The sequence below is a fragment of the Gorilla gorilla genome, chromosome 3 (genome assembly GCF_029281585.2).
Source record: "Gorilla gorilla gorilla isolate KB3781 chromosome 3, NHGRI_mGorGor1-v2.1_pri, whole genome shotgun sequence".
NCBI classification, from domain to species: Eukaryota; Metazoa; Chordata; class Mammalia; order Primates; family Hominidae; genus Gorilla; species Gorilla gorilla.
In genome coordinates, this window is record NC_073227.2 from 186,314,224 (window position 1) to 186,328,718 (window position 14,495).

General features: G+C 39.5%; 1 protein-coding gene and 1 pseudogene across 1 annotated transcript in view; one reads left to right on the plus strand and one right to left on the minus strand.

Moving 5' to 3' along the window:
* Positions 1-14,495, plus strand: part of CPE (carboxypeptidase E) — a 118,580-nt gene that overhangs the window by 15,183 nt on the left and 88,902 nt on the right. The window lies entirely within an intron of this gene.
* Positions 10,185-12,450, minus strand: LOC101136479 (trifunctional enzyme subunit alpha, mitochondrial-like; annotated as a pseudogene).

The window sequence follows — 14,495 nt, forward strand, 5'->3', positions numbered from 1 at the left end:
ATAAACTTTTTGGAGGGCTGGGCCTTCAGGAAGGCTGAGGACCTAAAGTGGATAAAAAGGAGAGGGTATGTAGAGAGTCAGAGGGTATGTAGCGAGTCAGAGAGAGAGAAGAGAAAGACTTAAGGGCTGGTGGCTCAAGAGAAACTTTGGGGAAACAGAAATAATGGATGGGGACATCAGCAGATCTACAGTGCTCCATAATGATTTGTGGAGTAAATTACTTTGGGAGATGGGATGAAGTGCTTTAATTTTGCTTTGAGTTAGGGACTGGTAAAATCCAAGATTGCCCAAGGAAGGACTGTTCCATATAAGTTACAATACAATTATGAAAACTTATTAGCAAAGATCAGATACCTACTATACCACAGTGCTTCTGCGAATAGATTCAAGTAATTTTTTGAATGTAAGCCCGGCATCTCCCACATGACTGACCATTTAGGAATCCTGGTCCTAAGAGAACATGACCATTGGGAGTGGGCCTCTGGGAAGGGTGTTGTGGTGTGCAAGGGCAACCCTCAGTTGTGTGCACCACGCAGAATGAATCATGTGTTGTGTCGCTGGAAGTTAAGGGTGAATAATATAAATAACTAAAAATGGGTGAGGTTTCCTGTTTAAAAAAAACATACTTGTGTTGATCTGTTCATGTGTCTGCATTACATTTCAATGTGATTCAGTGGGGAGGATTGCTTGGGCCCAGTAGTTCAAGACCAGCTTGGGCAAAATAGCAAGATTCTGCCCCTATTAAATTTTTTTTTTATGTGAAAAATGTTACTTGTGCTGAAGGGGATCACATATTTGTTGAGAATGTTTTCCAAACCAACAATCATCACACAATTTCTCAAAGGACTTTATTTCCAGGTTTGTGAAAGTTTTATGAAACATATTAAAATGTTATAAGAATCATTGATAATATATTGCATGTTTAATGAACAGCCTTTATTAAAAAGAAGAAATATATAAAGGAACTATATCTGGAATGAAGAGCCTCCTTAAATGATTGGACAGAAAATAGTGGTATGAATTACTGTAGGAATTTAAGAATATATGATATACGTGTGAATGACGTTTTTTTGTTTTGATTTTTGTCCTGTGACAAACTCTACCGAAATGATTAGTTGATGAATTCTGTTGGTAATTTATAGTCAGGATATTAGCAAGCGAAGTATTCCAAAGTCTTCTGGCTGATGTTTGTGTGAAAGGGTGTGTTCTCATATGAGCAGGAAATGGGCTAATAAGGCAATGAAAAGACTGGAGATAATTTCACAGTTAATTTGGGGTAAAATTTATTTTTATTATAATATTATTTGTGGTGAAAGTATTAAGTCTGAATTATTCAGACAATTGCTTTAATTCTCCATTTGACATTTGACCTGTGCATAGAGCTAACCTTTGGGTATTAATGAGAGTGGGAGTCCAGAGCCTAGTCAAGTAAGAGATTAGGAAGCAAAGATGGAAAGAAAGTTCTACCTATGCCAAGGGTCAATGCACAGTACTGGTAATGATTTGATTCGGCAGTTTTATTAGCAGCCATTTCTTTGACAGACTAATAAAAATGACTTACAGATTCTTTTCCAAGTTATCTTATATAAATGAATTATGATGAAAAATGTGTGAACCACATTTCATCTTCTTTCTTGCCTTCTGTTAAATATGTGTTCAGCTTAGAAATTAAATAGCACAGGATAGAACTTGAAATCATAAATTCTGTGCATGATATGTAGTTCAAAGGGATTACATGATAATTCACGTGTAGAGAATTGTACAGGATAGTTGGGAAATGTTTCTCAACCCTCAGAGAATGCTCACTAGGCACACGCATAACATGTAGATGCCCAAAGCATTTCAGAAATAGAATTACAAAAAAACCCCAAAACACTTGTCATGAAAGGTTTGTGAACCTAATCTCGCCTATATAGACTGGGCTAATTCTGATAGTAAGAGGAGTTCTCCTTTCTCTTAAGTAAACAAAAACTGTTGGCTTTCATCCAATCGGTTATTCTAAGACCACTGCAACTTTTTTCTCTCACAAAAAAGAGTTGCCCTAAAGGAGTTTCATTTGCTTTGCTCTCTTTTTTTTCTCCCTCCTCTAAAGGAAAAAAGGTATGTGTGTGTTGAAATCTAAAATATGGCAAAGTTTCCATTTAAAAATACTTTTTAGATAACCAGATTTGCTCTTCGCACAATGAGGTCTTTGGTCCCTGGGAGATATTTTATATCATATTCCTGAATTTGTTCCTGGAGTCATCTTTAACGGGGCTAGGGAACTTATTGGGTGCTGTAAGAACTGTTGGTATGACCCACCATGCTCTCTCTGTCTCTCTCTGTAACTCCTACAACTTGACTTTGAGATAGATCTAAAGAAGTGAGCTATCAAATGTTGGAAATATCAGGTAAGAAGTTAAGATAGGCTGGTCATGGTGGCTCACACGTGTAATCCCAGCACTTTAGGAGGCCAAGGCAGGCAGATCACTTGAGACCAGGAGTTCAAGACCAGGAGTTTGAGACCAGCCTGGCCAACATGGTGAAACCACATCTCTACTAAAATACAAAAATTAGCAGGGTGTGGTGGCATACGCCTGTAATCCCAGCTACTCTGGAGGCTGAGGCAGGAGAATTGCTTGAACCTGGGAGGTGGAGGTTGCAGTGAGATGAGATTGTGCCACTGCACTCCAGCCTGGGCAACAGAGCCAGATTCTGTCTCAAAAAAAAAAAAAAAAAAAGATAATGGAGATTATTAAAAAGAATAAGATAGACGGAAATATAATATTTAAGGTTAGAGAAGAAGGCTGAGTGTGGTGGCTCACGCCTGTAATCCCAGCACTTTGGGAGGCTGAGGCAGGACAATCACTTGAGCTGGGGAGTTTGAGACCACTCAGACTCACTTGAGACCAGCCTGAGCAACATGGCGAAACCCTGTTGCCACAAAAAAAAAAAAAAAAAAAAAATTACAAAATGTTAGCCAGGTGTGGTGGTATGCTCCTGTAGTCCCAGCTACTCAGGAGGCTGAGGTGGGAGGATGGCTTGAGCCCAGGAGGTTGAGGCTGCAGTGAGCCATGATCACAGCACTGAACTCCAGCCTGGGTGATAGAATGAGACCTTGTCTCAACAAATAATAAAAATTAAAATAAAATAAAAATAAGAAAGTGAAGCCAACTGAAAACAAAAAGTATTAAAACACAGAGAAAGTTAGAAAATAAAGTTTAAAGATGAAATAGAAAGGCCAAGGAAAAATGTTTAAATGTTGTGGAGAGAATATGAATGTACTATATATTATTGCTCACCCTTAAACAATGCTTGGTATATGCCAAGTGATGTTTAAAGGCACGACTTACCCACATATCCCTTATGGGTTTGGTACTATAATTATCCCCATTCTATAAATTAGGAAACTGAGGCCCAAAGAGATTAAATGATTTATTTAACATCACAGGTTTGTAAGTGGCAAAACCAAGATTAGAATATACATGTATATATAGCTACATTCTTAAATATGCAATTCGGTATGTTAGACACCTATTTATTTTGTCTTCCTGCCTTCTGATATTAGCTCCTCTCTTCCCTTTTTGGGGAAATGTTCCTTCTTACCATGTGACTTGAGTGGAAGCTGTTGCCATGTTCTTAGACACTCTCTTTCCATGCTTTCAAAGTAAGCATCCTTTCTACCATGTTATCTTGATTATACAACGTATTTCCAAATATTATTTTAGATTCTCTGCATTTTCATCAGATAAAACAGGATTATCTCCCTTTTATAGGACAAATAATCATTTCCACTTAAAAATGGAGCTGTATTAAAAACAAGGTTTTGGCCAGGCATAGTGGCTCATGCTTGAAATTTCAGCACTTTGGGAGGCCAACGTGGGAGGATTGCTTGAGGCCAGAAGTTTGAGACCAGTCTGGGTGACATAGCAAGACCTTGTCTCTACCAGAAAAAAAAAAAGAAAGAAAAATTAGCCAGGCATTGTGGTACATGCCTATAGTCCTGGCTACTCCGGAGGCTGAGGTGGGTGGATTGCTTGAGCCCAGGAGTTGGAGGCTGCAGTGGGCTATGATTGCATCACTGTACACAGCTTGAGTGACAGAGCAAGTCCTCATTTCTAAAAAAAAAAAAAAAAAAACAAAACAAAAAACCCCACTAAGGTTTTAATGTTATCTTGTACACTCATACTAAATAATTTAGAGGCTGGTAACAAAAAGAATATTGTTCTGGTCTCAATTAATTAATTATTCTAATTAATACATAAACTTATTTTATTAATTGCTTATTTACATCAGATATAATATTAGTAAAAGATTGATAAGAGCATGTACCAGTGACAATTTTCTGAGACATTAAGATTTTTCTTTATATTTAGGACTATTAGCCTACAAGTGCTAATATATACACATATATACACACACATATACACATGCATACACATATACACATATATGTATGTAGGTGTATGAATACATATAGGTACATATATGCAAATGTACATATAGGTACATATATACAAATATATATGTGTATACATATGCATACACACACATTTAAATGGAGTATGTTTATCTAGAAATCAGGAAAGTTAGAAACTGAGAGTAAATAAACATTTAAAAATGGAAAGGTAAATGGCTTTTCAAGATAGCCCTGATTTTAGGTCAATGGAAAAAATCTAAGCAGTTACTTTAACTAAAGTATCTGGTGATCATAGTTTGGAAGATCTGGAATTTTAAGGTGGGTGGCTCACTTGACTTGAAAATCCAATATTTTTTCTGAAGTAGGTGTTGCCATGGTGACAGAACGGCTTAGCAACTGAAGACAGATTTCATTGACTGGCTGTCTGCAGACTTGCTTGTTGAGTGGCATTAATATGTTGCCTCCTGCTGTTTTTTTTCTGAGGAGACCATCTGGCATTAGCTGTATTTAAAGGTACAGTTCTGTTAAACAAAGAATACCAGGTGATATACACTGAGGTGTTAAAAACATGTTTTGCAGGCATTAGTTGGTTTAATCAATCAATGACTAAGAAGTTCCACTCAAATCACAACCTATTATAACCAATTAATTCACGATTCTAGGCTTTGACAGTAGGCATTAAAGGGTTTTATTGTTGTACTTACTTATATTATAAAAATTTAATTGCCTAAATGTACTATACTAAATGATCATATTAATCTTGATGTGCCTAAAAATTAATCTACTTGATAAACTGTTCTCTCACATTATATGTTCGTAAACGAGAGATATAGTTTTAAAATAATGATTACTGAGGATGTTTAATATATCAGAGCATAAACAGCTGTCAGTTTTTCTTTTACTTTTGAGGGTGATAAAAATAATGGATTTTCAAGTAAGATGTATTAAGATGTCAAATGCATCTATTCTACTAATTATAACTGTTGATTCTAAACAATAAATACCTGTTGTACATCTGTGAAAAGACATACCCTCTTTTTTATTTTTTGAGAAAGAGTCTCTGTCACCCAGGCTGGAGTGCAGTGGCACGATCTCGGCTCACTGCAACTTCCACCTCCGAAGTTCAAGTGATTCTCCTGCCTTGGCCTCCTGCCTCCTGAGTAGCTGGGACTACAGGCACACGCTAACACACCCAGCTAATTTTTGTATTTTTAGTAGAGGTGGGGTTTCACCATACTGGCCAGGCTGGTTTTGAACTCTTGACCTCAGGTGATCCACATGCCTTGGCCTCCCAAAGTGCTGGGATTACAGGTGTGAGCCACCGTGCCTGGCCACATATCCTCTTTTAAAGGAGTTCCCAATATACTAGGGAGGATAAGACACATGCATATGTTATGATAAGATAGAAAATGGCAAGTACCTTAAGAGTAATACAAAGCGAAGTTTGAGATTGAAGAATGGAGGACACATTTAATAAGGATACTCACCGAGACTTCTGATTGGCTTAATCTTGACCAGTGTAGAGGAGAGAAGAGAATTCTAGGAGAAACAGTAGTAATCATCAGTGTTATAATCCCAGCCTCTCAAAGAGTGGGTTCCAAGATAATGTTCAGAGGATAATAACAGAGCACTTTGTGCTTAGACCTTACTGTACATGTAGAGGAAGCAAAATCTTTACAAGTAGGTCTTTGGCCATATCATGAATATCCTTAAATGCTAGACTGAGGATTTAGACTTCATTTGTTTGGGAGTTAACAGAAATAGATCATTTGTGCGTTGCTAATTTAAGAAAAAGATATTGTATGCTTTTGACATATTTAGGGAGGTGTTGTGGACCCACCACCTGGAGAGAGATATATGGCCAGCAGTTTGAAATGCAATTCATTTCATGGCAGAATTTGAGGACAGAGGAAAAGATTTAGGAATCACTTGCATGACTGGTGAGGGTGAAAATGGTGATTATGGATGAGATGACTGAGGGAGGGAGAATAGGCAAAGGAGAGAAAGTGTATCAGGCAGAAACTCAGAACACACCAACATTTTTAAGATTAAATGAGCAAGAAGAGAGCAGAGAGATGTAGTCAAAGAAAGAGGCAGTAGGTATGATTCAGAGCTGTAGTCTCAAGATAGGACTGGGGGCATATGATGATGCCCAGTGCTGTGGAAGTTAATGAAGCAGAGGATACAGTAAAGGTCACTCACTCCCAGCACTGGTTGGAAGTCGCTGGGGATATTTGGGGAAGTAGTTTCAGTAGAGTCAAGAGGAAGAAGTCAAACAAATGGATAAGGAGTAAGTGAAGGGCAGTTTCACCTCTAACACTCACCTTTTCTCTCACCCATTCATCAAACCAGGCCTTTCTTTTTTAAAGGCTAGTCAAGTGAAGCAGTGGGAGTAAAGAAGGAATAAACTAAGTTTTTTGAAAGATTACATACTATTTTCAACACACATTCATTCCTGAACTCATATCATTGTGGCAGTCACTGCATTACTCTCTTCATATGGTTCTCACAAAGGGCCACTACTGACTTCTTAATAGGGTGACCTTATGTCTTTGTTTCCAACATATTCAGTGTTCCTGGGGTATTTGTTAATAGAGCCCTCTTTCACCCTCAAAACTGTCCTAGTTTGGATGATAAATTATGAGTTATCCCAGCTCTTCATCACCAGTTCTAATGAGCAGTTTTCAATCTTTATCTTACTTGACCTTATTTGATTTTTTTTTCTTTACACAGCTGACTACTCCCCTTTAGTGTGACTTGAAACCCCACTTCTTTGATTTGTACTGGATAACTCTTCTGGTTCTCCTGACACCTTCTCAGTCTTTTCTGCGGCCTTCTCTTCTGTACACCCTGTAAGTGGTGCCATTGCTTAGAGTTCTGTTCTTGGTTTCTTCTCTTCATTACACACCTTTTCCATAGACAGGCTCACTCATAACAACAGGTGCAGTTAACTAGAAGCCAGTGATGGAAAAATATAACCCTTGTTTCTCCCCGCTGAGCTTTGGATTTGCACATCCACCTGCCTAGTACACTTTTACTATAAGTGATAGTCAACATGTGGACAAGAACTTGAGCATTGGAGTGAGACATAAGGCTGCCAGGTCTGCCGTTTAATAGCTTAATGGCCTTAAAGAAGAAAGTCTCTATGTGGCTCAGCTTCCACTCTGTAAAATCATGAAACCTGTCACGTAAGGTTTATGTGCGGGTAAAATGAAATAGCACATGTAATGTGCTGAGCACAATTAATGGCACACAACATACACTTAATGAATAATAGAAATTATTATTATTTCCCAAACTGTATTCTCCTCTCATTATTTCTTGTCTTGTGGAACATCTGCCTTCCTGAGTGGAGGAGGGTTTATGTGTGGGGGAACATGAAATACTTCTGGAAAGATTGAGTGATGCCACAATATATGAGGCCCTGGAAGCTGGACAGAGGAATTTAGACACAATGGTGGGTTACAGGGGCTTCTGCAGTCTTGTAAGCATAGAATGATTCTGTGGAAAGTGGTGTTGTAATAAAATTAGTTATTTTAATATTAAGCCAGATGTGTTTAAAGTAGGGGTCGGGAGGCTGGGCAAAAGGCTGATAGAGTAATAATACTGGCATAATTTGATGAGGGCCTGGAAGGGTGTGGTGACAATGGAATGAAGAGGAAAGGATAATTAGGGAAAGGTGATAAATGGACAGATTATTTTATTTTTTATATCAGTTCTTTCTTCAGAAGGTTGTGAGATATTTCCATCAAAAATATATATTTAATAAAAATGTAATAAAGCTTCTTTATGGATCAAGAAGCCACTACTGTTTTGTACCTATTTATTTGTGAAAGAGAGGGAAAATGTGCTAATAATAATAGTGGCCAACATTTTCAGCCTGATTCTCTCAGAGTTTGCCTAGATGATCATTTACCTCTTCAGATCTTTGAAAGAATTTCATAAATGACTGGTTCCATTATTATTATTATTATATTATTATTATAACCTTTATTATTTATTATTTATTAGTATTATAACCTTTATTATTCTCATAGTTACACAGAATTATTGAGATGCATGCTTCAGTATTAAAGGATGTTGGTGTTTCTAGTGATTCTGGCCGGTTACATGACACCATGTGATACAGTCTGGGTATCTGTCCCTGACCAAATCTCATGTTGAAATGTAATGCCCAGTGTTGGAGACGGAGCCTGTTGGGAGGTGTTTGGATCATAGGGGCAGATTCCTCTTGAATGACTTGACACCATCTCCTGGTGTGAGTTCTCGCGAGATCTGATTAAGTGTATGGTACCTCCCCCACCTTACTCCCTTTCTCTCCATGTGACGTGCATGCTCCTGCTTCTACCATGAGTGAGAGCTCCGTGATCCCTCCCCAGAAGCCGCGTAGATGCCAGCACCATGCTTGTACAGCCTGCAGAACCGTGAGCCAATTAAACTTCTTTTCTTTATAAATTACTCAGTCTCCGGTATTTCTTTATAGTAATTCAAGAATGGCCTAATGCACCATGTAAATTAAAATATACACTTGCAAATATGTCACAAAAAGATTTACTCTCCCCCGAAGAGGAGTCAATACGAAAACCTGAAGAATGTGGCAAGTGGAAAAACAGAAATGAGAAAACTACCTTTGTTTTTAAAAAATATTTTTAAGATATTTTTTCTTTGGAAATAGATTGTTGTTTTGAAATCTGGAATGTAAAATGCCAGACTCTTCTTCTGTTTTTCTGGATTTGAAACAATCGAACACTGGGAAATATCTGATCCTGAACTAAAATGCAGGCACACCAAATTTGAACTCAGATTGAAAAAGTTAACACTGGGAATCAACTAGAAATTAACGGTGATTATGAAGAATATTTTGATTGCTATTTGATTCTTTCATAGCTCTGTAAAACTTATGTAAGCAAGCTATTAAAAAACAAAAGCTGAAGGCGACTGTTTTATGATGTGTGTATCACAAAGGAAACCATCACCACCTGTCATTGAAACAAAGAAAGGCTCATGTCAACTAAATGTGAAAAGAAAACAGTGTAAGAAATTAAAAAAAAAATCATATTCTTGAGGCCATGAAACACATGTTCCAGAAAACAGTTTATTAGAATTGCATTAAGTAAAAATTAATGTCTGCACACTGATGGGGAAGCAGTGTGGAGTGGTACGGAAAATGTTAGAGCAGTCTATTTTTGTAAAATCTGGAAGTTGGAATAAATAATCATTGGGGCCCCAGCTCTAAAATCTTACTACCACTATTAGTGTGACAATGATTTAATTGTTGAATGAAATTTAAATTGTAACATATGCCATGGGGAATGCGTTTTCTGGCTTGCTAACAACATGAAAAGAGGATGTTGAAAGCCTCTTGTAATTCATGTTTTTAATTTCATTCTTTTTTTTTTTTTTTTTTACAGAGTTTGGTTTTTACTGTTATGTGTTTGTCTGGGTGCAGAATTGCCCTCACCACCCCTGGCCACCCTGGCCTCCTGAGAGGAACAGGGAAAGAGATGGCTCCAGATGGCTCTTGGCTGCCACTCTAGGCCTCAGGGCTTATACAATGAGCACAGTGGGTTCCACCTTCCAATAGCGCAAACTCTAATTCACAGTCAGATTTCACCAGGAGGGAGAGATGATCTTGGCTGAAGGCACTTTAATCAGGGAGCAAACCCAATGCTGGAGTTTGTCTTCCTTCTCGTTACTCTGATAAATCTAGCTGCCACTCTGTTGGAGAACCAGCACTGCCGGCAGCTGGGGTTAGTGCACTGACTGAGTGAGGCATGAGGCCTGCTCACTGATGAAACTTCTTGTTAGGGCTGTTAGTGTGGTCAGCTAGCAGCTGGCTTGGGGTGAACTCTTTTCCATAGGCAGCCTCATACTTCTTGAGCCGGTCCACTATCTTCTGGGCTTCATACAGATCCACAAAGCAGAAAGGCCCTCCAAGACAAGGTGGGAAGCTGAGCCCGAAGACGGCTCCAATGTCTCCCTCTGAAGGTGTGGCCAAGATCCCCTCTTGCAGGCACGTGACTGCCTCATTCACAAATCTTGTCAGCAGGCGGAACTGGATGTCTTCATCTGAGGAGACTTCAGACTTAGGAGGCATCTTCAGACTTGCTAAAATACTGTTCATGTCAGAATTCAAATTTTTATTCTTCACACTCTCCTGATAGATGGAAAAGCCCTTCCCAGACTTGCGACCTAGGAAGCCCTTGGACACCATCTATGTCAGTAGTTCTGGGTTTCCACCTCCAAACCGCTCCCCAAAGGCCTTGCCCAGATCTTTGGCCACATGTTTCGCTACATCCACGCCAACTTCATCCACCAGTGTGGCGGCACCCACAGGAAAGCCAAGGCTTGTGGTCAGGGAATCCAGCTTCTTCGGGTCAACTCCTTCCTGGAGGATTCGGATGACTTCAGACATCATGGGTGCAAGACACCTGGTGGTATAGAAGCCAGGTCCATCCTTAACCACAATGATGACCTTCCCCTGCTTGAGACCGATTGCTACAGTTGAAGCACTGGTGTCTTTGGAAGTCTTCTCGGTTGTGATCATCTCCAGCAGCTGCATCTTGTCTGCGGGAGAGAAGTAGTGCCTGCCAATCACCTTCTCAGGTCTTTTGCTGACAGCAGCAATTTCACTGATTGGGAGAGGAGATGTGTTACTGGCAAAGACATAGTGATCTGGAATCACTGCTTCTACTCCCTTTAGCACTCTGTGCTTAAAACTAAGGTCCTCGAACACAGCATCCATCACCATGTCTGTCTTTCAAAACCTTGGTAATCAAGCTTCCCAGTCAAGTTGCTGCAGATGGAATCCCTTTCAAATGACGTTAGAGCTTTCTTCTTTGTCATTCAATCCTTTGAACACTTGTTGCTGTCCTCAGCCTAACCCAGTGAGTGTGGCATCTTTAAGTATAGTCTTTCGCCCCTTATCCACGGAGACTTGGGCAATGCCTGCTCCCATCATCCCTGCACCAGGAATAGCCAGATGCTTAACATCCTTCTGTGGAGCTCCAGATGTATTCTTCTTGCACAGGACCTGACCATGGTAGAGTCCCATCAAGGCCTTTGATTCTTTGGTCATTGCAAGCTCTCCGAATTTCTGAGATTCAGAGAGATAACCAGCATCACTCCCTTGCTCAATTCCAGTCTTTACCACATCAGTTATTTTCAGAGGTGTGGGATAAAGCCCTTTAGTCCGCTGTCACACTTTTTCTTCCACTTTTTTGTAAATCTGTTGCCTGACAAATGGAATAGTCATGGCATACGGTGTTAATTTTTCCACTAATCCCTTGTCTCTCTTTGGAGAGATCTTTTTATCAGCTAGTCCTTTGGGAAAGTAATTGCGACTTCTTCTAGGTATTTGATTGTCCATTCCTCTGGAAGTTTTAGTCCTGGTCCCAGAGATTCCACCAATTGGTCAACCAGTCCCATTTTCTTTGCCCTTTCTGCACGGATGTTTCTACCAGTCAGCATCATGTCAAAAGCAGCAGGCACATCCACCATTTTGGGCAGCCTTTGTGTGCCTCCTGCTCCTGGTAAGATCCCCAGCAAGACTTCAGGAGCACCGAATACTGTTTTTCTGTCTTTTGTTGCTATTCTGTATTGGCATAAAATGGCAGGATCCACTGATGGCAGTCACAACAGGCTTTATGGACTTTTCAAGTTTCTCAAATGTTCTCTGTGCTTCTTGTGGTATCTGTGTTACTTCTTGAGGGGTCTTGCAAGTGGCTAAAATGTCGATGTCAGCACCTACAATAAAGCAGCCTGGCTTTGGTGAGATAAGGATGGCACTTCTGATTTGATCACTAGCCCAGATTTCATTCATAACTTCCGTGAACTCTGAATGCAGCTGTTTGTTTATTCAGCGTATTTATCTTTGAATGGGGAGAGTTAATTTAAATAACCACCACATCCCCTTTGACTCCGTAGTTAATATGGGTTCTGGTCAGCAAAGCAAAGGACCCGGTAAAATTGCGGCGTGTATAACCTTGGGAGCGGAGGATCCTGAAGGCAGAGAAGCGGCTGAGGCTGCCAATCGCCCGGTAGGCCACCATGTTGAGCTGAAGAGAACAGCAGTGGAGAGCGCTTCTCTTTAATTTCATTCTTATCTTTTGTATTAGCTTTTTAAATGTATTATAACCAAGGAGAATACCAATGAACTGACTTCACAGTTTTTCCCTCAGATTTCAGAATTGTACTGTTCTTAAGCTCCCTCCTAAAACTTGTCTCTTTTATTAAATATTTTAATATTTAATGGCTGAAAATCTTTGTGGTCATTATTACTTTGTTGCAGCTTTATTGAGATAGAATTCACATACCAAATAGTTCACACAATTAAAAGTAAAATTCAATGGTTTATAGTAGATCCACAGTGTTGTGCAGCCATCACCACAATTTTAGAACATTTATATCATCACCTCAAAAAGAACCCCATACCCATTAGCAGTTATTCCTCATTTTCCCAATTCCTCCCAATCCTGCTCCAACAACTCTAGAAACCAGACTAATTGACTTTTTGTCTCTGTAGATTTGCTTATTCTAGACATTTCATATAAATCAAATTGTGTGATATGTGGTCTTTTGTGGCTGACTCCTTTAACTTAGCATAATGTTTTCAAGGTTCACCCATGTTGTAGCATGTATTAGTACTCCATTATGTGGATTTACCATATTTTGTTTTTCCATTCATCAGTTGATAGACATCTGGGTTGTTTCAATTTTTTGTCTATCATGAACAAGGCTGCTGCTATGGCACTTATGTGCAAGTTTTTTTGTGGATATGTGTGTTTATTTCTTTTAGGTATGAGCCTAGCAGTGGAATTGCTGGGTCATATTGCAGTTTTTGTTTAACATTTTCAGGAACTGCCAGACTGTTTTCCAAAATGACTGCACCATTTACATTCCCATCGGCAGTGTACAAAGGTTCCAATTTCTCTATATCCTCGCCAACTTGTTTTTTGCTGTCGTTTTGATTAGAGCCATTCTACTGGGTGTGAAGTGATATTTTGATGTTGTTTTGATTTGCATTTCCCTGATGGCTAATGACATTAAGCATCTTTTCATGTGCTTATTGACCATATGTATATCTTATTTGGAGAAACTTCCATTCTTTTTTTTTTTTTGAGATGGGGTCCGGCTATGTTGCCCAGGCTGGTCTCAAATTCCTAGGCTCAAGGGATTCTCCCACTTCAGCCTCCCAAGTAACTCAAGTGGATTGCTGGGATTACAAGCATCATGCCGGGCTTCAATTTTTTCTTTTTTTTTTTTGAGATGGAGTCTCACTCTGTTGCCCAGGCTGGAGTGCAGTGGTGTGATCTTGGCTCACTACAACCTCCACCTCCGAGGTTCAAGCAATTCTCCTGCCTCAGCCTCCTGAGTAGCTGGGATTACAGGCGCCCACCACAACGCCTGGCTAATTTTTTATTTTTTTATTTTTTAGTAGAGACGGGGTTTTGCCATGTTGGCCAGGCTGGTCTTGAACTCCTGACCTCAGGTGATCTGCCTGCCTCGGCCTCCCAAAATGTTGGGATTATAGGCATGAGCCACCGCGCCCGACCCAATTTTTTTTTTTTTTTAAAGAGACGGAGTTCCGCTGTGTCTCAAACTCCTGGGCTCCAGGGATCCTCTCACCTCAGCCTCCCAATTAGCTGAGACAACAGGCATGTGGCACTGCACCTGGAGCTGTCTATTCATTTTAAAATGGGCAATTTATCTTATTATTGTTGAGTTGTAAGAGCTCCCTATGTATCCTGGAACCAAGTCCCTTATCAGATATACAATTTGCAAAAATGTTCTCCCATTCTGTGTGTTGTCAATTTACTTTCTTGATAGTGTCCTTTCAAGTAGAGAAGTTTTACATTTTGATGTGGTCCAATTTATGTATTTTTTCTTGTGTTTCTTGTGCTCTTTGCGTCATATCTAAAAAACCATTGCCTAATCTAAGGTCACAAAGATTTACACATACGTTTTCTTCTAAGAGTGTTATAGCTTTAACTCTCGCATTTAAATCTTGATCCATTTTGAGTTAACTTTTTTATTGGATAGGTAGAGGGTCCACTTTCCTTCTTTTGCAGATGGATATCCCATTGTCCCAGCATAA